The sequence below is a fragment of the Ahaetulla prasina genome, chromosome 5 (genome assembly GCF_028640845.1).
Source record: "Ahaetulla prasina isolate Xishuangbanna chromosome 5, ASM2864084v1, whole genome shotgun sequence".
Lineage (NCBI taxonomy): Eukaryota > Metazoa > Chordata > Lepidosauria > Squamata > Colubridae > Ahaetulla > Ahaetulla prasina.
In genome coordinates, this window is record NC_080543.1 from 112,837,313 (window position 1) to 112,861,165 (window position 23,853).

Below are 23,853 nucleotides of genomic sequence, written 5' to 3' on the forward strand. Positions count from 1 at the left end.
GGGGACTCCTGGGAGGGGAGGGGTGGGCTGGGCTGGGCCAGCCAGGAGTGGAATTTGGGAGTTCTCCAAACTGCACAGAATCTTAGCTAGAGGTTCTCCCAAACCCCTGAGAACCCCCAGCAGCCCACCCCTGATCTACTTGCATTTGCAGGCATTTGAACTGCTAGGTGGGTAGGGGTTTTCATCTCTTCATTCTCCTTGGGTGTTTCTCTTTGGGCGATTCTCCCCAACTTATCTCCTCAGCTGGCATGCCTCCAGCCATTCGCCCTGGGGAATGGGCCACTGTCCACTGTGTCCCACACCCTTCGACATGGCCCATTCACAGAAAGAGGGTTCATCCTGGATCTTCTGCCTTCTGTGAAAGTTAGTTGCCAACCAATTGGCTAGAGGGTGTGTGGTAAAAATCCAGCAAAAGGAGAGAGGTGTAGGTTGGTGTAGGCTAACTTTCACAAAGGGTGGAAGACCCAGGACGAGCTCTCTTTCTGCGAATGGGCTGTGTTGAAGGGTGTGGGATACAGTGGACTGTGGCTCATTCCCCAGGGCAAATCGCTGGAGGCATGCCAGCTGAGGGGATAAGTCGGGGGAGAATCGCCCAAGGAGAAACACCTGAGGAGAATGAAGAGTCGGAGACAAATAGCCCCATTCAGGTGGGTAGGAGCTAGGCTAAGGACAGTAGCTCACTTTGTTGCACAAAACTCGAGTCTTGAACTTAGCCTGTCAGCTTTTCAGCTGACAAGCCTAGAGTTTTTAAGTGCTGACCCATCACGCGGCGCCTCCATAAGTTGTCATAACACACACAAATAATCATTTTAGCTTTAAGAAGAGGCTAATGCAAAAGATATGGTCTTGAAAAGTCACTGGCAATCCAGTGTTGAAGGAGAAACATCCTAACACATATGCAACCGGCGCAGAGTCACACAAAAATATTAATTGGTTTAATAATATCACCCTCTTTCCTGAAAGCCCTAGGAATTATATTTCTCTTGAAAAGGGAGACCTATGACTTTAGGTAACACAAGGAGATGCATTTTCATGCTCTTGCCACCTCTGGATCACTTAGCAGCATTTCTCTAGGGTTTCTGGCTGTTATTTTCATATGGAAATATTAAATATAGAGGATTTGCTAGATGCAAATCATATGCTCCATCCCTGCTCTGAACTAGTTTTCTTCTTTAAGAAACTAAGACCAAACCTGACCTATTTCTTTATAGGAAAGGACTCAAGTCTCTGGAGAGTGCTTTCTTATTATTTCCCCCCCTTCTTTAAAATTCTCATAAATACAAAATTTCAGGACCCAAACTCTTCCAGTCCTACTGGCCCTTTTCCTTATACCTAGAATAACATTCAGTACAAAGTTCCTTAAGAGCAAATGTAGAAAAGGTGCCTCATTTTTTTTCCCCTGAAGCCATCCCATCAAATTCAAAAAACGAACATCAAAAACAAGGCATCAAAAAAGCACCTCATGGCATACATCTCAATTACCAGATCTAGACTGCAGAAATATGGGTGACCTTGAGATAGAAGCAAAATAATACAGAAAAATCTACTTTTCAGGTGATACCTTGTGGCCATCTGAATATTTGTAAGCCAGATCTATTAGTTTTGATTCTGAGGCACTAATAATTAATTCTGGCATGGTTGTGCAGTGTGACAGCTCAGAATATATAGATTTTCCAAAGGTCAGTTCCGGATTCAGACATAAACGGTAGGTTGTTTTTTTTCTCCACTAAAGGAATGTTTTTGTGATAATATGGATTTTAGGTTCATTATTCCTATTGGAAAAAAAATTACCAGCTTTGTCATTTCATCCTGACTATCCTGCCTATACCAAATATAGCCAGTGTTGTCACTGGGGCAAGGGGTTGGGTGAGGGGTTATTTTATTTTATTATTTTATTAATTTATTATATGCTTCTCTCTTTTATTACTTTTATTGTTTTTATATGAGGTTTTATATTCTTGTAAGCTGCCTTTAGTCCCCATGTGCAAATAGGTGGCAATATAATTTTTCAAATAAATAAATAAATCCGCACCTTTGGATGTATTCATATAAAACATAGTTACTAATCTCAGCTATTTTATGGGTACAATTTTATAAACCAGGGGTGTCAAACTCCAGCCCACGGGGTGCTTAGATCTGGCCTATGGGGCTGCCCTGGAAATAGCAAAGGACCGGCCCGTTGTGCTCTGCCAGCAAAAACAGAGCTTGTGAGGGCCGCGTGCTCCATTTTCACTGGCAGAGAGTTGCAGAAGGCCATCCTAGCTGAAAACAAAGCTCACAAAGAAAGAATGTTCTTTCTGCGCCAACTCAGGAAGCCCAAGGAGCTGCTGATCCAGTTCTACAGAGGAATTATTGAGTCTGTCATTTGTACCTTTATAACTGTCTGATTTGGTTCTGCAACCCAACAAGAAAGACGCAGACTTCAGAGGATAATTAGAACTGTAGAAAAAACAGTTGCTACCAACCTGTCTTCCATTGAGGACCTGTATACTTCACAAGTCAAAAAGAGGGCTGTGAAAATATTTACAGACCCCTCACATCCAGGACTGTTTCAACTCCTACCCTCAAAATGACGCTATAGAGCACTACACAGCAGAACAACTAGACACAAGAACAGTTTTTTCCCGAAGGCTATCACTCTGCTAAACAAAAGTATCCAGGAAGTATCAAATATTTCTGGAAATACCCTATAAAAGAAAAAAAAAGTACTGGCAAGATTCCATTACTTTACTAGCTGAATTGATTAGCCAGGTAGCCGTAAATGCATCTTGGCCACTACAATTTATCAATGACTGGACAATATATTAATTGCTGTTAGGCCTGTAACACTTGATGGAATTCACAACTGAGTTTACTTTTCCTACAAGCTGAGTGATTGTCTATGCATGAACTGGGTATGTTTTGAGTCAAATCTAGTCCCCTATGGATTTGTTGACTATATCAGTTGATCCCTTTTTGATATTCTCTCACTACATTAATACTTTGTGTCCTAGTTAACCCTGCTAAGAGTGTTCTTTAGTAATGGCTTCTATTTAAAGGTATGTTTTAGACATAGAGCAGTACCAGTGACAAACCAGTGATAGATTTCAGGTCCCTCACTATCCTTCTTCTTAGAATCAAATTGTTTCATTCCATAATCTTTCCAGTTATTATCATCTTCCACTTTTTATTGTTCTCATTCAATTACATGAAAGTGAAATTGCTTTCAAAGGAGAAGAGAATTCCTTATTGGTTACTATGATGTTGTTCTTCTTTTGTGGTAGTCTATGTGTGTTTCTATAAGTGTGTGAATGTTTTCTGTTTCAGTTCCGCAGTCATCTGCAACCCTGCAGGCTTCCCACTGAGCCATTAAATCCCAAGGGGAGGCATAAGTGAGAACCATGCGCATGGAAAAGCATCACAATGACGGCAATCCATAAAAGAGAAGAAAACATAGCACCTCCCACTACTTCCAGTATAACAACAATAGCAATAACAAAAACACTGCCCTGAGGATTAAAGAAAAAACAACATCATCCTTTTCTTTTCTTTTTCAGAGAAAGAATCCTTGAAAAATGTCAAGGCACACTTCAGCATTGTATTAAATGAACGAGCTGAACAGCTTCCCTGTCGTGAAATCAGAATTTAGCATTTTTCTTTTAATGACTGACACAAAAACACTTGTTTACACACACAAAACACAAGAAAGTTATCTTCATACGCGCTTGGGTTTCCTAACTAATGCCCTCCTTGTCCATTATCATGGCATTAGTTTTTCATCAAAAATGGAACTTGAAAAGTTAAATTTCAGGCTCTTTTAAGTTTATTTGTTTTTTAATTTACAAGAATCGTGAATTTAAATATTCAGTAGAAATATTATAGTATAGATCAGGAGTCACCAACCTTTTGGACCTCAGGGACCACTAAATTCCTAATTTTAAATCCCACAGATCTCACTAATATGATTTTTTTTATAAAAGATAAATAGTATTTGGTGCAATATAAAAAATGCAAATATTTTTTCTGCGGACCACCAAAATTTTCTCATGGACCACCAGTGGTCCACGGACCACTAGTTGGTGACCACTGGTATAGACAGTGCTGGGTTTCTATCAGTTCGCCCTGGTTCGGACGAACCGTTAGCGGCAGCAGCAGGAGACTTCGCCCACCTGCCCAGACATCATCACAGATGCTCCCGGAGCGCCCCACATGCGTGCTCACAGTTCCAAACTGGTAGCGAAGGTAAGTGAAAATCACTACTGAGCATAGAGAAATATAGAGAAGAAATATAGAGAAGCCAGTACCACATTCTTCATTGTCATATAAGTACGATTTCAGTAAACCTCAGCCAAATCCTCTTATCAAAGAAATCAAAAGTTTACACTTCAGATTTTGGCAGTTTGGGATCAAATGATAATAAAGATGAGCTCATCAGAATTTTACTTTTTATTTTGAATGAATTAAAGAAAACATATCAAAAGCTGCATACTGCATATGAGATGTTTTAAACAGCCCTTATAAACTTTGACAGCACCTTGTAATAGTCATCAGTCTTTTCATTGTATAGTTTGTACAAGCTCACAAATAGAAAGAAAACATATTATGTTATTCCCATAATTTCCCATGAGTCCACTTCCCCTCCCAAAATTGCATCATGTATCATGATAAAAGTAGAGGGTAACCATTTATCTATAGTTGTGTGCATTGATGTTACTCTTATGTGAGACAGACTTCACAGATAAACAAGGATTTTGTTATACTGTCTACCCAATGGAGACAATACAAGGATGAACAAAAGCACTTGGCATTATTCCATTCTACTTTTCAGATCTTAGAAGAGTGATTGATTGTTTAGTGAATTAAATTGTTAAAAATGTGTTACAGTAGCAGTTTCAAAATCACCTGTATGGGGCCCTTTATTAAGAGCTTTGTCCCTCACTAATAATTTAAATATGAAATATAATGAAACAAGTCACTTCTAATTGATTTGGAATTTAATAGGAATTTTATGCTAGACTTCAATGGAAGGTTCATCCATAGTGAACAACGTAATTTGATGGGCATAAAATAGAATTAGAAGAAATTGCATTTGGAGCTGAGAATTACAAATCCATGTCCTGTAATAGAAAACTAAATTAACTCGTATTCACTTTTTCTTGGTGACAGAAACCTCTATTCTTGTGCTGTACTTGATTGTATCACCAATTTGAACTTTCTGATTTGTTTTAAATTGGATAGTTCTAATTGACACAAACCCCCAGCATTTTTTGTCAGAAACAATTCAACGGAAGAAGTAGAAGTTGCAAGAAGAAGAAGAAGAAAAGTAGAAACTTAGCAGTGGGAAATGTGATTTCTAATGATGCAATATGCTACAAGATGCAGGGATACTTATTTTACAGCATGCTTCTTACTTGAAATAAAAGTATATTTGTAGATGCCAACATGACTTGGGGCTAGGCTATCTGAAGGGCAACCTCACTGGCCTCTTAAGGACAAAGGCCACTCTTTTAAAGACAGCAAAGTCCGCATTATGGGCAGGGAGGAGAGGTTTGAAAGAGGAGTCAAAGAGGCCATCTACATTAAAATTGAATAGCTCTCTCTCTTAACAGAGGGGGAGATATATGACACCACCTATCTCCTGTTTACAACTGTGATGGCTCCCCTGGATATTTCTCCAGATACCTCTCCACCTTTGGAGGAAGATGACCCAGTTTCCAGGCACATCTGGAGGGGAGTTGGTCAATGTCTCCAAGCAGCTGTCTAAGAAGGATTTGGCTGAAACCTAGCTGCAGCAGGACAGCCCCGAGACATCAGGTGGGGAAAACATGCAGCTGCAGCCAGTCAGTGATGAGGAAGAGGAACTGAGGGAAGAGAAAAGGCAGGAGCAGAGCAGATCAGCCAGATTACTCATGAGGAGAAAGCCTCACCTTTTGTGATGGGCTGCACCAGAATCTGGCTATTTAGCACATCAGACAGATGGAAGTGATGCTAGAAACAACGTGTTCATTTTCTAGCTGTGTGTTTTCTGGCCTTGCTTTGGAATGAAACTGTGCCTTGATTTGGATCGTGCCTTGTGAACTCTGGACTTTTCTTACCCCATGAACCCTCTTGCATTGTGGATTTAATTTTGCCTGGTAGGTTTATTTTTATTGGGAAACTTTCAAGTGGACTCATTCACCGTTGCTCTGTGGACCAGCATTGGTCTGCTTGTGGCTGGACTTAATTGGGATAATAAACGCACTCAGCCACAGTTATGTGTGTGTATGAGAGAAAAAGCGGGACAGCACAACAACACAGTCCTTTCAGAAGTTCCAAAAAGGTTTCGCACCCATTTATGCTATTCAGGTGACCCTGAAGAAAACCTCCAAGTGGCATTGACGACTCTCAGAAAGAGTGATAACGACTAGATGACTGCAAGGAATATGTCCTTCCATTCCCCAACATTCAATCAGAACTGAAGAAGCATCTTGGATGAGAAGCAAAATATCTTCAAGGATAAAACAGTCCAGTTGCTCTTGAAAAACAATCTTTGGGACTTAACCAAAATGGAACAGAGAAGAAATTGAATTAGTCAACGACAGTGTGTAAAAGGGATTGTGATTTGTGGATAAAGTTGATAGGATTCACCTTAACTTGAGTACTGGACAGGTCCTAGACTGTCACCCCTCCCAAGTAAAGCAGACAGGAAAACCTTTCTAGATGAAATAATTCTACTTTGCTGTTAAAGCTACATTAGCAGAATCTTACAAGCCTGAAGGTACAAATTTCCTGATGTTACTTTTAACTGCCTGATCGATAAGGGTGTGTTCTTCCCAGGTTTGTCTGACTTTTAAGCCACTTGGGGTTCTTGCCTCTTTTGTGATTGTTCTATAAACAGCATATCTTTCCTTCGTTCCTCTCACACACATTCCATTTAGTAGTGGGTTTCAAATCCTGGCGCTACCGGTTTGTTATTGCAAGCATGCGCAGGGCACTTCTGTGCATGTGCAGAGCATTTTTGATGACATCTAGGCTTCCAACACTGCTGCTACCGTACTAGAGTCGAACCAGGAGCAACCCACCACTGATTTCCATTTCGTAGACCTGTAATCATACCAAATATTTGTCGTACTCTTTTGGATTCCCAAATATGTAGCCACGCTGCTCTCACCTACTTAACTAATTCTACTCAGGTTAGAACTTACTTTTAAGGGAGATAATCAGTACCTACCTACAGGGTGAATACAGTTTATTTATTTAAAGTCAGAAAGTGTTGGATAAAGCAGAGGTCTATCAAAGAAGACTTCCCTTGGGGGATTTTGCTTTAAGTTCCATACCATGCTAGGAATGCCTTATAAATAAATATTATGTTTTCATTTACAGTTGACTGTTCTTGACTTCTTTCTAGTTTATTCTTTAACAGAGCTACTAGATCAAGGCAGCAACAATTGTTTCAAGTAGTTTTAATCGTAAGAAAAGACCCATAACAAGCCATCATTACAGCTATATATCTACATATGACAGGCACCAGAAATACCTCACAGGAGCAGCTGAAGGCAGCTCCTCGAGAGTCAGGGAATATATTTCAAACTAATCTTGCCAAGACTGCAGACATAACCACTGTAACTTCTTCCCTTTTTCATTAATACAACTATCACATTTTAAAACATTATAAAACCTTATTAAGCTTATAAGCATTATATATATACATTAAAACAATATAAAACACTGTATTATTAAAACATTATAAACATTATAAAACATTGTGAAACATACAAAGTTCCCACGAAAGCAATTGTAACAATAATCTCAGCTTTTGTTAGAGAACCATGGAAAGTCTTTGCTGCCATCTACTGGCGGCATGGATATTTGCAGTCTAGATCTGTTCTTCCTTGCATTTACTAAACTGGAAATTAGGATAATACTTTTGGTAGCTATCGTGCCTATGTATCAAACAGCTGCATGAAATGTGATATATATTTTTTTTCCAGAAAGAAAAGATCTGTGAAAAGGGTCTGTCATTTGGAGATGTAACCTTTCTGATAGTATTTTTATTGAGGTTTATTAATTACATATATATATATATATATATAAATCTCAATACACACACACACACACAGAGAGAGAAATTATGGCTAAATAGTTCTGGCCTGATTTATCTTCATTCTGAACACAACAACCTGGTCTGATTCTGCTCCTTGTTGGTTGATGTATCTGTGCAGAAAAAAAGGCTGGCATGCCTGCAGTTTCTTACACTCAAAATTCCATTTATTCACAGATGCGTTTTCATTCAATAATAGAAGTCCAGTCGCAAGTAGCACACATACCTTCTCTCTTTGCAAGCTGCCAGGTAGCTTTCCAACCAAGACTTCCACAGACCCTGTATTAACAGCCATGCATAACGCAGAATTATGTTAGAACACTGGGAGAAATGGAGCATTGGGTAACCTTTTATACAGCTTCAAAATATTGGCAATCGTCCTGCATTTTGCATGAAAGCATTATCTGCTGCACACACACGTATTCACAGGCATACAGAATATACATTTCATACTCCATGGCTGTAACATCTTTTCAGCATGCTTAGTTGAGATTTAGGATACATTGCTGGTAGAATAAGCAGATTAATAGAGTGCTGCAGTACTGTACAATAGGGTTAGTGTTCGGCTTCTTGTGACAAAAGTCAATAAGCTCTGAACACAACAGAGGTTGTTCTGCCGCAACCTGATAAACAAGCTAAGGATACTGCAGGATCAGGCCAGCTCCCAATTTATATTGCAGTCTGGCATCAATATTCAGGTACAAAATAGTTTTTTTAAAAAAAATAATGGTATGCATGTGGGTAAAAAGAAAACATTTGGCATCTGTACTTCTTAAAATATTCAGAAGTTATAGGCACTTTGATTTGTATCCTGGAAAATACACCAAAATGGCTGAATAAATGGAGATCAACGCTTTATTGAGTAGCAAATATCAGGGTCCCATTACAAAGGGAAAATGAATATATATGGAGGGATGGAGGGATGGATGGATAGATAGATATAGATAGATAGATAGATAGATAGATAGATAGATAGATAGATAGATAGATAGATAGATAGATGTAGATGTAGATGTAGCTGTAGATATAGATATAGATAGTCCTTGATTTACAAAAGTTCATTTAGTGACCGTTCAAAGGTACAAGATGTAAAAGAATATGGAATATATCTTAAACCACAGCAATTAGATAAAATTTTACTAGGGCCAGACAAAAAAAATATTACCCAAATTTATAAATATTTGCTAGAAGTAGAATTGGAAGAAGAAGTAGTGAAAGGATGTATGATCGCATGGGGTCAAAATATTGGACATAATATAAATTTATCAGATTGGGAGAAAATATGGAACAGAAATTATAAACTAACCAAATCAGCAGCATACAAAGAAAATGCATATAAAATGTTCTATAGGTGGCACCTGCCCCCTTCGAGATTAGCGAAAATGTATCCCAAAATGTCTCCCATATGCTGGAAATGTAAAAATAAAGAGGGAACATATTACCATATGTGGTGGTCTTGCCCCGAAGCACGTAAATATTGGTTAAAAATTAAAAAGTGGCTACAAGAAATCACGAATGAACAATTGGATCTAGAACCCGAACTTTTTTTATTGGGGATCTTTAAAAAAAAATACGTGAAGAGTGTAAAATATTTAATACTACATATATTAACTGCTGCTAGGATGGCCTTCGCTCAATGTTGGAAACAGCCATGTGTGCCCACAGAGAGACTTATTGTACAAAAGATTATGAATTGCGCAGAAATGGACAAACTAACTTTGAGTCTGAAGGATAAGGAGACATCAGTATTCTATGGTATATGGGAACGGTGGTATGGATGGATGGAAAGGAGATAGGAATATTTAGTTACTAAGCATAATCAATAGATAAAATAAGAACACAAATATGTATAATTTAATGTTTGTCATTATTGCATGGATTATTATTAGATGAAAAACACCACAAATAAGCTGTTAAATGATATAAGCCTTTTCCCCCCCTTTTTTTTATGCTTTTAATGTAAAAAAGTTTAATAAAGTATATATACGCAAAGGTACAACAGCACTGAAAAAAGTGACTTTTGACCATTTTTCACACTAATGACAATTGCAGAATCCCTATGGTCACGTGATTTACATTTGGATCCTTCACAACTGGTTCACATTTATGATGACTGTAGGATCCTGCATGGTGGTGGGTTGTTCCCGGTTCAGTCCGGTTCTTGTGAACTGGTAGTAATGGTGGCAGGAGGCTCCGCCCACCCAGCAGGACATCATCACAGGTAATCTGCGCATGCACAGAGTGCGCGCACATGCGTGCGCTCCCATTGCAAACCGGTAGCGGAGGTAAGTAGAACCCACCCTGGTCCTGCAGAAGGTTTTACAACCTGCTGACAAGCAAAATCAATGGGGAAGCCAGATTGTTTTGTTTTGTTTTGTTTTGTTTGTTTACATTTATACCTTGCCCTTCTCCGAAGACTCAGGGCGGCTTACAGTGTATAAGGCAATAGTCTCATTCTATTTGTATATATATATATTTTTTTTACAAAGTCAACTTATTGCCCCCCCAACAATCTGGGTCCTCATTTTACCTACCTTATAAAGGATGGAAGGCTGAGTCAACCTTGGGCCGGGCTTGAACCTGCAGTAATTGCAGGCTTTGTGTTCTTAATAACAGGCTTTACCAGCCTGAGCTATTCCGGCCCTTGAATAGCTTCACTTAACAACCGTGTTACTAACTTGACAACGGCAGTGGTTGACTTAACAAATACGACAAGAAGAAGTTGCAAAATGCAGTGATTCACTTAACAACTTTTTTGCTTAGCAATGTCAATTTTGGGCTTGCAATTTTGGTCATAAGTCAAGGACTACCTGTAAACGAGAGCCACTTTAGTCTAGCAGTTAAAACTCCAGCTAGAAACCAGGAGATTGTAAGTTCTAGTCTAGAATTATGTTAGGACGCTGGCTGGGTGATTTTGGGTCAATAACCCTCTCTCAGCTGATGTCTCAGCTGATGACATCAGGTTCAGGTGACAATCCAGTCAATCAATTTCTATCACAACTACTGTATTTTTCGGACTATAAGATGCACCCAAATTTATAAGAGGAAAACAACACAAAAAAGTTTTTGGCCTCTGTGCTCCCCATTTTTAGCCCTTTTTTCAGCCCTTTTCCAGCCTTTTTTCTGCCCATTTTCAAGGCTTTTCTCAGCCTGTATTTGGTGCTTTTTTCAGCCCATTTTCAAGACTTTTTGGTCCATTTTTGAGGCTTTTTAAGGCCTTATTTTTTCAAAAAAAAAAAAAAAACAGGCTGAAAAAAGCCTCAAACTGGGCAAGAAAAGCCTCGAAAACAGGTCAAAAAGCCTCATAAATGGGCTGAAAAAAGCCCCAAAACCAGGCTGAAAAAAGGCCTGAAAAAGGCCCAAAAAAGGCCCCAAAACAGGGCAGGCAGAGGCCAAATAACGGCCAGTGGCTATATTCGGTCTATAAGACTCACAGACATTTTTCACTCCCTTTTGGGAGACAAAGAAGTGCGTCTTATAGTCCAAAAAATATGGTAATTGATAAACTTTTAGTTGATCTAGGAAAAATAGTGGATTCTGCACCTGCTTGGTGCAGGAAGGAAGAAAATAAATAAATATATAAAAGCTACCCAGTATGTGGAGAATATTATATGCCTAATGTAGGAAGAAATCAACAAAGACACACACTGAATTTAAACAAGAACCAAGGTGGTCTTCCATTGGTTATTCTCTCCACCTGCAACCCTTTGTCAACCTTGTGCCATCCAGATGGGTTGTTACAATCCCTGGGCAAAAGATGACATCTCTAGAGTCATCAAATTGAGGAAGCTGGTTCCAAGTTATTAGACAAAACTGTGTGCCAATTCTGTACACCTTAGTGATTTAAATGACTAAGTGATTTAGGGTCTGAATTTCAAGAAGTTTGTTTATGGGAATTACCCGTAAGTGTACAGATAACTGTCCACTGGGAGAGAAAGTGAAGAAAAATGTGTCATATCATAGCACATGTATTCAACTTATTGTACTATATATGCTCATATTAAACTTATGCATAGAAGAACATATGAGCGGATGTGTATGACAGAGTTGTCCTGTATGTTTCTATTTTTCTGTCATCAAGCCTTCCTGTGGATGCCATTGGAATCATTCCTAAAATTAGTTTCAAACAGGATGGCTTAAGTATTAAATACTTTCATAAATAGTTTTCCATGTACAATTTCTGTTAAAGAGAGTTCTGCCTTTTATTGTGGGCGATTAAAAATAAAACCCATATTCCTGCTTATTGCATGCCATAAGCGACATCCAACAGATGAATTATATTAGCAAAACTGAATAGGTGGTATCTTTTCTAAAAAGCAAGAAAAGGGAAAGAAAAATCTTTATTCAAACAGATATGCATCGGTTCATTTTAACAAGGATTGCTAAAATGTGTGCAATGCTGAATACTGAATAAAATATATTTTGTTTGCTGTCATATGAAACAATTATATACAGTATAAGAAAGAATTGTAAAAGTTTAGACTAGCGGCAACAAACATATATTAAAATGAAAAATAGAAGCAAGCTGCAAAAAATACAAGTTCCAGTGTACTATTGAAAGAAAATAAGTTAAAGTTTACATATTTAATGTTAACACAGGTTTTGCTTTCACACAATTGGACATTTTTATATATTTAAATATATTAAAGCTATATTAATCTATGTTCTTTTTGAAAAGCAAATAAGCACTTCCAGTAACCTTTAAGCTCCATTGATAGAATATTAATGTGTTTGTGTATTATTTGATTATGGATACTAGATAGAATACAAACTAATAGAGTTGGAAGCAGTGGTGGGATTCAAATAATTTAACAACCGGTTCTCTGCCCTAATGATTTTTTCCAACAACCAGTTCACCAAACTGCTCAGAAAGTTAACAACCAGTTCTCCCAAAGTGGTGGTGCAAACTGGCTGAATCCCACCACTGGTTGGAAGGTACCTTGGAGGTCTTCTATTCTAATACCCTGCTTAAGCAGGAGACCCTAGACCAGTGATGGTTAACCTTTTTGGTGCCGAATGCCCAAAGCAAATTCATACGTGCATGCCCCAATCCCCAAAATGCAATGCAAGCGCACCCTGAGCATATGTCCCACTCATGAGCGTGCATTCCCTGCGCATGTGCCTCCCCCACACATGTGCCCTGGCCCCCGGCCCGCCCAGGCTTTCTCCTCCATTCCTGCCTTCCCCAATCTCTGCAGTTTCTCCCTGCGCGCCCAGGCTTTCTCCTCCATTTCTGCCATGGAGAGGCACCTGCGGAAGGTGGAACCTGCAGAGATCAGGGAAGGCCCTGCCCCTGCGCATGCACAGCAGAGACCCAAAGACCAGCTGGCCGGCGGGAGGTGCACAGGCATGCACAGTGGAGCTGGGCTGAGCGACGGCTGGCATGCCTGCAGAGAGGGCTCTGCGCGCCACCTGTGGCATACATGCCATAGGTTCGCCATCATGGCCCTATACCATTCTAGATAAATGGCTGTCCAATCTCTTTTTAAAAAACTGCAGTGATGGAGTGCCCACAACTTCTGGAGACACTGGTTAATTTGTCTCATTGTTAGGAAATTTTTCCTTAGTTCTAAATTGGATCTCTTTTTGATGTGAAGACTATAAAGGTATACAGAAAATAGTTTTGATTGATTTAACCACATAGATGGATTTTCTCCAGGGGATGTATCCTCAACTGAACCTTCAGGTTATCTCACCACGTGCTGAAACAAACAAACAAACAAACCCAAGTCTTACACTTAGGCAAGAAGAACCAAAAGTACAGGTACAGACCAGGTCAAAACTGGCTCAATAGTAGCAACCGTGAGAAGGATCTTGGAGTCCTAGTGGACAACCATCTTCTAAACATGATCCAGCAGTATGCTGCAGCAGTCAAAAAAGCAAACGCAATACTAAATTGCATTAACAGAGGAACAGAATCAAGATCATACAAAGTAATAGTACCACTTTATAAAGTCCTAGTAAGGCTACACTTAGCGTACTGCATCCAGTTTTGGTCACCCCAATACACCCCAATACAAAAAAAGATGTTGAGATTTTGGAAAGAGTTTAAAGAAGAGCCACAAAGATGATTAGGGGCCTAAAAGTTATAACATACAAAGAATGATTGCAGGAACTGGATATACCTAATCAAATGAAAAAATGGACCAGGGTTAACATGATAGCTGCCTTCCAATATTTGAAAGGCTGCCACAAGAAAGGGGGGGGGGCAATTTATTTACCAAAGCAGCTGAAGGCAAGACAAGAAATAACAGATGGAAATGAAACAAGGAGAGAAGCAACCTAGAATTAAGGGGAAAATTCCTAATAGTGAGATCAATCAACCACTGGAACAAACTGCCTTCAGAAATTGTGGGCACTCCATCACTGGAGGCTTTTAAGAAGAGACTGGACAGCCACTTGTCTAGCATAGTATATGTCTCCTATGTGAGCAGAGGGCCTTCCAACTCTGTTACTGTTATTGATGATGCCCTTCTTCTCTTTCCTTTTATATTTTCCAGTATCAGAGCCTTCCCCAGAGAGCTTTGCGTAGAGAGTCTGCAGTAGAATAATTTGAATCAGGTCATTTGTGCCTAGAGAATGAAAATGTTGGGCTGATTTGTTCCATGATCCATTTGCTATTCCCTTCCCCCACACCATTTGCTAGCTATGGTATTCTCAAGTGTCTTCTCCAACACTAAACTTTAGAAGTGTCAATACCCTTTTCTCCTGCTTCTTCAAAGTTCAACTGTTGTTTTCATAAAATATCACAGAAAAAAACATTGCCTGCACAGTTCTGACCTTTGTAGGTATAGGTACCTCCCAGCATCTGATTATTTTCTTTAAGTTAGATTGTTGCTGTCTAATATTAGTGTGATATTAGCATTTTTCTGGATTGCTGGGTCTTTTGATGTGGCCAGTTGATCCTAAAAAAGCAGATGCTATCTACTGGTTCATTATCTTCATTGATTTATATACAAAAATTACACAAGAATTCAAACATTCAATATCTTCATTCAGTATCTTCATCCATCCATCCATCCATCCATCCATCCATCCATCCATCCATCCATCCATCCATCCATGTTCTTCAATATCTAGAGCCGTGGTGGTGCAGTGGATAGAATGCAATACTGTAGGTTACTTCTGCTGACTGCCAGCTGCCAGCAAAGTGGCAGTTCAATTCTCACCATCTTAAGGTTGACTCAGGCTTCCATCCTTCCGAGGTCGGTAAAATGAGGACCCAGATTGTTGGGGACAATATGCTGAAGCTGAGAGGGCTGTAAACAGTGGTGGGATTCAAATAATTTAACAACCGGTTCTCTGCCCTAATGATTTGTTCCAACAACCAGTTCACCAAACAGCTCAGAAAGTTAACAACCAGTTCTCCCGAAGGGGTGCGAACTGGCTGAATTCCACCACTGGCTGTAAATCATTGTGAAGCGGTATATAAGTGCTATTGCTATTGCTATTTTTATCTTCATTATTAATGCTGTACATATTCTTATTAGTCTGAACTTTTTTACATTAAGTATTGCCAACAATATTGCATTCTCTCCATGAGAATTTCTCAATAAAAGTTTGTTCTTGATTGGAAAAAAAAAACACTATGAAAGCAAAGTCTTTTTCATCAAGTTGAATGAGAACTGAAAGAAAAAAAATGTGCAGGATTTTTTTTTCTTTTTGGCATGGTCTAATTTCCCATGATTTACTCATTTTCTTTTTAAAAAAGAAAAGAAAATAATATCTTAATCCATTGCTCAGTAGGTAGGGATCATTTTAATTTTTGAAAACTTGACACACTCAGCAGCACTAAATTTGAAGGAGACAGGCTTTTTTTCCCACACTTCCTGAAAAAGCCACGGAACAATGTTTTTATGTGTATATATTAATACAAACTGCTACTTTGTCAAATGAAGAGGTTGGATATAAAATATCAACCCCCAGTTAAGCGTAAAGCCTAGTATAATACAACTGTAAATAAATCACAATCTAGTTTACTTTCTATCCTGATTTCATTATGGCTCATATGCACCTCCTGTGTGGCAGTCAATCTAGCGTTGCCTCTCTGATATTATATAGTAATAATAATTTCAGCACTATTGTTTCTCTCCACTCTTTTAACATTTCAGTACAAGGAGAGCTTTGCTTAATTGCCAATCTTCTTTCTACCTGGTTGCTTCTAACTAAGGCTTCAATATCCCAAAAAAAGGAGGCTGAGTTTAAAAATCACATTGGTTTATTACCTGGAATGGCTAAATCAGTCTAGAGCTTAATGCTATCCAGGTATTATTTCTATGCATTATCCGTTGATTGTCTGGTATAAAAAAGAAATATATGACATGTCCCAGTGATTCTGCTACTATTCTTGCATGACTATCATTACTCAAAATTGGCCATTTACAAGTACTGTTGAGCAAGTATGATGCGTTTATAACTTCAAATGTGTTCTTCTAAGTATATGATTGGGAATTATGCCTAGAAAATTATTGGCCCAGAAAATTGGAGGGCGCAGTTATAATTTCCAGTGAATGATGATTGGTGGCAATAAGCAACATAAAGCATGAATATGCATGAACATCACAGGCTATGTTTAATTAGAAAGAGACACTATTTCCTATAATTATTACTATACTCCCAATATCACCAAACACCAAGTTGTTTTGGGTGAAACAATCGCCTAATTTTCATTTATTTTTGAAAACAGTATATGTCTGCAAAGTGTTGCAAGTTGGATCTTTGGCGGTGTTTTAAATAGACAGGCCTTTTAGAGACATTTAAACATTTATCATTATTTTTTTCTAATCCATAGACAGGAATAATAACCGTGTGTGTGTGTGTGTGTGTGTGTGTGTGTGTGTGCGCGTGCCCATGCATTTTTAATTTGCTTTGTTCAAAAGATAAAAGTATGATGTATTCAGCTATCAATGCCCATCAAACACCCAATATTCACAGCAACATTTTAAACTGTTGCTATGCATTCATGCACAATTTCGGCTTATATCCATTTATTTTTACATGAGTTAGTTTAGAGAAGAGTCAGCCCTATTGAAGTTTAAGCTCATGGTAGAGCCACAGTTATTCAGTATTTTGTGAGATTTCAAGAGCTAAATACAAGGAAACCCATTCATGGGTCTGGATTCTGGAATGTGATTGCATACTAGTAACTTTATTTCTGTTAGTGTCCATATATATTGAAAATGATAAACACATTGTTCTTAATTTAATGCATGTACCTATTGATCTTTTAAAAAGCTAGCACAAAAAGAAATTCTACTTGACACAAATAAGAATATACCAGAAAATGAACTAATTCAGCATTTTGTTCATAGATTAATGTTGACCAGTTTTTGATGTGGAAGGAAGGAATCTCGTTGGAGGTTTTTGGATTCTCTTGTATTGCCACTCAGTTTCATAATGGCATGATTTGGCTCTACTTATATCTTCTTTTTCTTGTGCCATATCCATCATCGGATGTTGGCGATCCTATTTTTATCAACAGTCGCACGAAAAAGTGCTGCTGAGTTTTGTCCAAACCAGTCCATTAGATTTTGAAGCCATGATGTTCTTCTTCTGCCTGGGCCTTGTTTGCCTTCAATCTTTCCCTGGAGGATTAAGTGAAGTCCATTAACATGATTTTTCTGGGCAATATATAGTGTAGTAGTCTTCCCTTTGCTTTCTACACCGCTGTGCACAAGCTGTTCAAGTGGCTGCCACCACACCATGTGCTATTCTTCTGAAGCTGTTCTAACCAATGTGGTCTCTGCCTTCAGTCGATACTGATGAGCCAGCTGCCACTCACCAGGCCTGTTGGTCCACGGGAGGTATTTGATTCCCTCTAACCTACCATTATAGCATAAAAGCCATCCTGTGTAGGACCCAGTGGTGAAATCCGAACCAGTTTACTACTGGTTTGCTGGCTGCACATGCAAGCTGTGCATGTGCAGTGCACAACAAAAGGAGGTGTGTGGTAAGTAGAACAGTGCGGGTGGGGTGATCAGATGTGGCTTGCGATCTTTTTTTTTTAACTTTTAAAAGCATTTTTTAAAAAACCTCTTACTTACTCAACTAAGTAAGTGCCTTACGATTGGCTATATGCCCCTTATGCGTATCATGCTGTATACACATCCATCAAACTCCTTGAAAACTCTCAAAATTGTCCCTTCCCTAATTTGCAGAAATTTTTTAAAAGGGACATTTGAGCTCACGTAACTCCGGTGATTTCTTTGCTTGCTCTTCCATTTGAAAGAATTAAAAAAAAAGACTGCAGGATTCTACTGTTATATTTCTCTATAGATTTTTCCTCGGAGAAAGCTACAATATTGATGAGTAAAAGTCTTCGTATTTCTCCTGTTGACGTTTATTTGAGAGATAGAATTTTGTCATTGCTTACAAACTTTTAAAAACAAAAATAAAATGTTTTAAGAAAGTAAAATGCTTTGTACAGGTAATCCTCAACTTATGACCACAACTGAACCCAAAATTGTGAGACATTTGTTGAGTGAGTTTTTGACCTTTCTTGCCACATTTGTTAAGTGAATTGTTGCGCTTTTTAAGTTAATATCATGGTTGTTAAGTGAATCTGGTTTCTCCTATTGACTTTGCTTGTGAGAAGATCACTAAAGGTGATATCATGATCCTGCGCCATTGCAACCATCTTAAATATGAACCAGTTTCCAAGCGTATAAATTTTGATCACATGACCATGATTGTAATTGTGAAAAATGGTCATAAGCAGTAGTGGGATTCGAATCCCGTCGCTACTGGTTCACTTGTGGGTGCATGCATGCTTGCCTGCGATGCTTCTGTGCATGCGCAGATACATCCGGGCTGGTGGGCTGAACCTCCCGCCACTGCCGCTACTGGTTCGCCTGAGCCGGGGCGAACCGGTAGCAACTCACCACTGGTCATAAGATACTTTTTTCAGTGCTGTTCTAATTTCAAACGGTCACAAAATGAACTGTTGTAAATTGAAAACTATCTGTATAAATAAGAACAAAGATGTTATCGGCCACTTTTGGAGTGTTGTCCTTATGCTGCAGAAACACTAGGACAGACTCCTAAATCCCACAATTTGTGAATCCCTGTCCAAACTCTGAGCTGATTCGGTCTACTCATGATAATTACCTCACTCATTTGAACAATGAATGTTGGAGGATTTCTTCTCCACTTCAGCCTTATCTGAAGACCAAGATGCATTCTTGAGGTTTGATTGTATCTTGCGTCTTTTATTCAATACACTTTTTTTGTTCTTTGATCAACCTTCTGACTTGTCTGTCATCCTAAGGTTTTTTACGAACTTTTTTACGATGTAAAAAAGATGTTGAGACTCTAGAAAGAGTGCAGAGAAGAGCAACAAAGTTGATTAGGGGACTGGAGGCTAAAACATGCAAAGAACAGTTGCTGGAACTGGGTATGTCTAGTTTAATGAAAAGAAGGACTAGGGGAGACATGATAGCAGCATTCCAATATCTCAGGGGCTGCCACAAAGAAGTAGGAGTCAACCTATTTTTCCAACGCACCTGAGGGAAGGACAAGAAGCAATGGGTGGAAACTAATCAAGGAGAGAAACAGCTTAGAACTAAGGAGAAATTTCCTGACAGTTAGAACAATTAATAAGTGGAACAACTTGCCTGCAGAAATTGTGAATGCTCCAACACTGGAAATTTTTAAGAAAATGTTGGATAACCATTTGTCTGAAGGGTTACCTGCCTAAGCAGGGGGTTGGGCTAGAAGACCCACAAGGTCCCTTCCAACTCTGTTATTCTATTCTATTCTATTCTATTCTATTCTATTCTATTCTATTCTATTCTATTCTATTCTACTTTTAGAATGTGTCCTTCAGCTTTAATCTGCTAGTGCAACTCCTGCTTTGTTCCTACACTTCATTTGGAAGTTCCTGATCAATCAATCCATTTGTCACCCCATTCTGCCCATGAAATTCAGTATGCAATCATAAATTGAAGGCAAGGAAATACTTGGCATCTTCATATATGGAAAGGACAAAATATCTTTGCCCAGTGGTATTTTGGACAAAATTGTTCCCCCGCACTTGAAAATACATCAGGTGCATTGCATTTCCCATTTTACAAAGCTATTCTCATTTTCAGCATATTTTTTAACCTCACTAAATGTCACGGAGTTGAGGAAAAAAATATGCAAGTCCCAAAACAGATTGAGTTGTGGTAATTAGGACCATTATTCTGACCTATTTCTTGTAGTATTATCATTGAAACTGGTATGTAATTGTTCTGTGCGAAGCCTTTAAAACTCCTGATTTGCCAAAAAAAATGTTTGACTTTTTTCAAAAGAGAAAAGAAAAGGAAAAAAAACCAACCCTCTTTTCCACTATAGCCCACACCTCCAAAATAGCTCGGTGTAGTCTCTTCAGTTTTTGACATCTCATTAGAAGTTGCATTTCACTTCTGCTAAATATATCTGGTCTCAAACTGCCAATGTAATGAAGCTAAAACTCTGAGCATTTCAATTCTTTATTTCCAGGAATCTCCAATAATAGCAATCAAGCCATGTTTGATGTTCCTAAACCTTAACTTCTTAGATGTTCATGTGGCCATTGGCTGGCTTTGCCTTAGATTAGGATATTTAAAAATCAGCTTTATAATGGCTGGTGCTTGAAAATACAACCTCTAAGAACTGGCTGAATGTTTTTCTGATACAATGAAGTGGAAGGTTGATAAAATGACATTGTTCACCAGCTATTTCCAAAATAACAGTTGTGTACTGTCACACTCTGTAATCGGATGCTATCTTAAAACCTGGAAGCTTCAACATCAGATTTTAAAGCAAGGCAACGGCACTAAGCTATCACTTTATGGAAAGCAGAACATAAAAATTTCTGCATAATACATTCAGAGTTTTTGTCTATGTCTCAAATCCACATATTTTGCAATGAATTTGTCATTGGTACTATACACTTGAATAGATGAAGTACTGAATAGAAAAGAATAGAATAGAATTCTTTATTGTCCAAGTGTGATTGGACACACAAATAATTTGTCTTTGGTGCACATGCTGTCAGTGTACATACAAGTGAAAAGATACATATATCAAGAATCATAAGGTATAACACTTAATGATAGTCATAGGGTACAAATAAGCAATCAAATCATACTAGGAAACAATCAATATAAATCATAAGGATACAATCAACAAGTTACAGTTATACAGTCATAAGTGGGAGGAGATGGGTGATAGGAACAATGAGAAGACTAATATAATAGTAATGCAGTCTTAGTTAATAGTTTGACAGTGTTGAGGGAATTATTTGTTTAGCAGAGTGATGGAGTTCGGGAAAAAACTATTCTTATGTCTAGTTGTTCTGCCGTGCAGGGCTGTACAGTGCCATTTTGTGGGTAGGTGTTGAAATAATTTGTGTACAGGATGTGAGGCATCTATAAATATTTTCACAGCCCTCTTTTTGACTTGGAAGGCAGGGTAGTAGCAATTGTTTTTTCTGCAGTTTCAAAGTTCTGAAAAAGAAGAACTGAATATCAATGGCCAAATCTGTGCTTTCTCAGGAAACTGAAACACAAAACAGTGACTGTTCCACATCTCAGAACACTGGATGACCTCATACATCCCTGAAGACTAAGCACCTGGATGTCCTCATATGTCCCTGAAAATTAAGTAAGGTCAGACCAGGTTAGTTCTTAAGTGAAAGGCAGTCTGGAGGCAAGACTGAGAAAGTAAATAAACAAAGAAGGCAGAAAGCAATGGTAAACACTTCTACTTTCAGTTGCCAAGGAAACTGCATAGGTGTATCCTTGAAGTCACTAATACTCAAGCTTAATTCAGAGGAAACTTTACCGCATCTCAGATAACACTCCGGAAAAACGTCACCTGTTGAATTGGCTCTGCTGAGCAGCTGAATCTTGAAACTGGAATCTTGTTCAAGAATTGGAACCTTGTCAAGAAAAAGAGAAAGAAAAAAATAATGTCTACTTGACTTGGTCTGTAGGGATAACTTCAGCCTACTGTAATTTTAAATGGGAAGAAAAATCCCCATCCTGCAAGAATCTACTTTCCTATTGTTGTTAAGAAAACTATATTTCAAATTACTATATTAATATAGTCCTTTTAGCTCCACTGTTTTTTCCATTACAGTTAACAGCCTAATAGATGCAATTATATGTGGAAAATTCTTGGCAATGAAATATCGGCTTTATATTTGAACTGATTAGTTCTCAGATTGAACAAAGAAAAACCAATCCTTACAATGACTGTGTGTGTGTGTGTGTGTGTGTGTGTGTGTGTGTGTGTGTGTGTGTGTGATGTGGTGCTCAGTGGCTAAGATGCTGAGCTTGTCGATTGAAAGGTCACCAGTTCAGAGGTTCGAATCCCTAGTGCCGCATAACAGGGTGAGCTCCCATTACTTGTCCCAGCTTCTGCTAACCTAGCAGTTCGAGAGCACATAAAAATGCAAGTAGAAAAATAGGGACCACCATTGGTGGGAAGGTAACAGCATTCCATGTGCCTTTGGCATTTAGTCATGCAAGCCACATGACCAAGGAGACGTTTTCAGACAACGCTGGCTCTTCGGCTTTGAAACGGAGATGAGCACTGCCCCCTAGAGTAGTCGGGAATGACTAGCACATATGTGCGAGGGGAACCTTTACCTTTATATATATATTTGGACAAATAGTTGTGTAATACTTCTCTGTAATGAAGTTTATCTTTTATTTAAATATCATTTAACACAGGACTGTTTGAAAGAATAAAAGCCAAAGAGACATAGAAAGGTATTTGATATCCTATATGGACTTCAACATAAGAGGATTATAGATATTTGATTTTAGTACAAAAATTACACACAGGAGGAGACCTCAATAGGAATTTTCTTTTTTATTAAAAATGGAATAAAGACAAGCCTTTCTAAAGCAAAATGATTTCCCTGTGTTCTCTGTTTCTGTTAACTAGTTCAGATGGTTTGAGCAGTGGCAGTGATCATGCCATTATCAGAAACAGCAAAAAGAGATTATAAATAAACTGAAATGGGTTGAGGTTCCCTGGTAAACTGTTTCATTATTTCAAAGCATCAGAATTTTCCTTTGTGTGAGCACAGTGCCTATCATAGCTGTAATTCTACTGCCAAATATCACCAAAGATTATCGCAATAATCCTCAGTTGTATTTCCCTTAGAAATATTTCTTCAGCTGTTTCTAAATTTCTCTTTCAGCATATGGACAAGACATTTCTTTTTCACATTCATCAGCCAGTAACTCTTTCCCACAGCATTTAGGCATCCAACAAATTAATGACAGGAAAAGCTTTCAGTGTGCCAAATTATGATAATAGGCAATGTAATGCTTCTCCATATTTTAGACCAGGTGGTCATTATTCCCACAGCCTGTTTGGTGTAGTGGCTGAGGCAGCAGGCTAGTAATTGGAAAAACATAAGTTTATGTTCTTAGTTTATTTTCACTCAAGCCACCAGGCCAGCTAAATGATCTTCCTGAGTTTTCTTTAGACCTAGGAAGAAAAAAGCAATGAAAAACCACTTCCGAAAAACCTTGTCAAGAAAACTGCAGGTAGTCACCAGGAATCAACAATAATCTTCCTTCTCCTAATTTCTATCTCTTATCTCTAACCACTCATAAAATCTATTCCATATCAAGTAATATTCTGTGTCATCCTTGTCTTTTGTTTTTAAAGTCAGTCTGTCCATCTCAGCACAGTCTAACGTTTTCTGAATTATATCCTCATCTGGTGGAGTATGCTCATTTTTTCCAGTATTTTGCAAATACGATTCTTGCTGCTTTCAATATATGCAAAACTAAATATGTGGGCCCTTTATC

At 38.4% G+C, this 23,853-nt stretch overlaps 2 long non-coding RNA genes across 3 annotated transcripts in view; both read right to left on the reverse strand.

Annotated features, from left to right (window-relative positions):
• LOC131200113 (uncharacterized) overlaps positions 1-8,309 on the reverse strand; it is a 43,036-nt gene extending 34,727 nt beyond the window's left edge. Inside the window, exon 1 of the long non-coding RNA XR_009155508.1 lies at positions 8,286-8,309. This is a non-coding gene — a long non-coding RNA (uncharacterized LOC131200113). The remainder of the gene's footprint in view (positions 1-8,285) is intronic.
• An 8,613-nt stretch (positions 8,310-16,922) lies between these two features.
• Positions 16,923-21,966, reverse strand: LOC131200112 (uncharacterized). Of its 2 annotated transcripts, none has more exons than XR_009155506.1 (3): positions 21,899-21,966; positions 19,166-21,528; positions 16,923-17,643 (listed from the first exon to the last, which is right to left on the reverse strand). It is a non-coding gene; the product is annotated as an uncharacterized LOC131200112 (long non-coding RNA). The 2 variants fall into 2 exon arrangements; XR_009155507.1 differs by having other exon boundaries at positions 19,166-21,674; positions 21,899-21,940.
• Between the last annotated feature and the right edge of the window lie 1,887 nt (positions 21,967-23,853).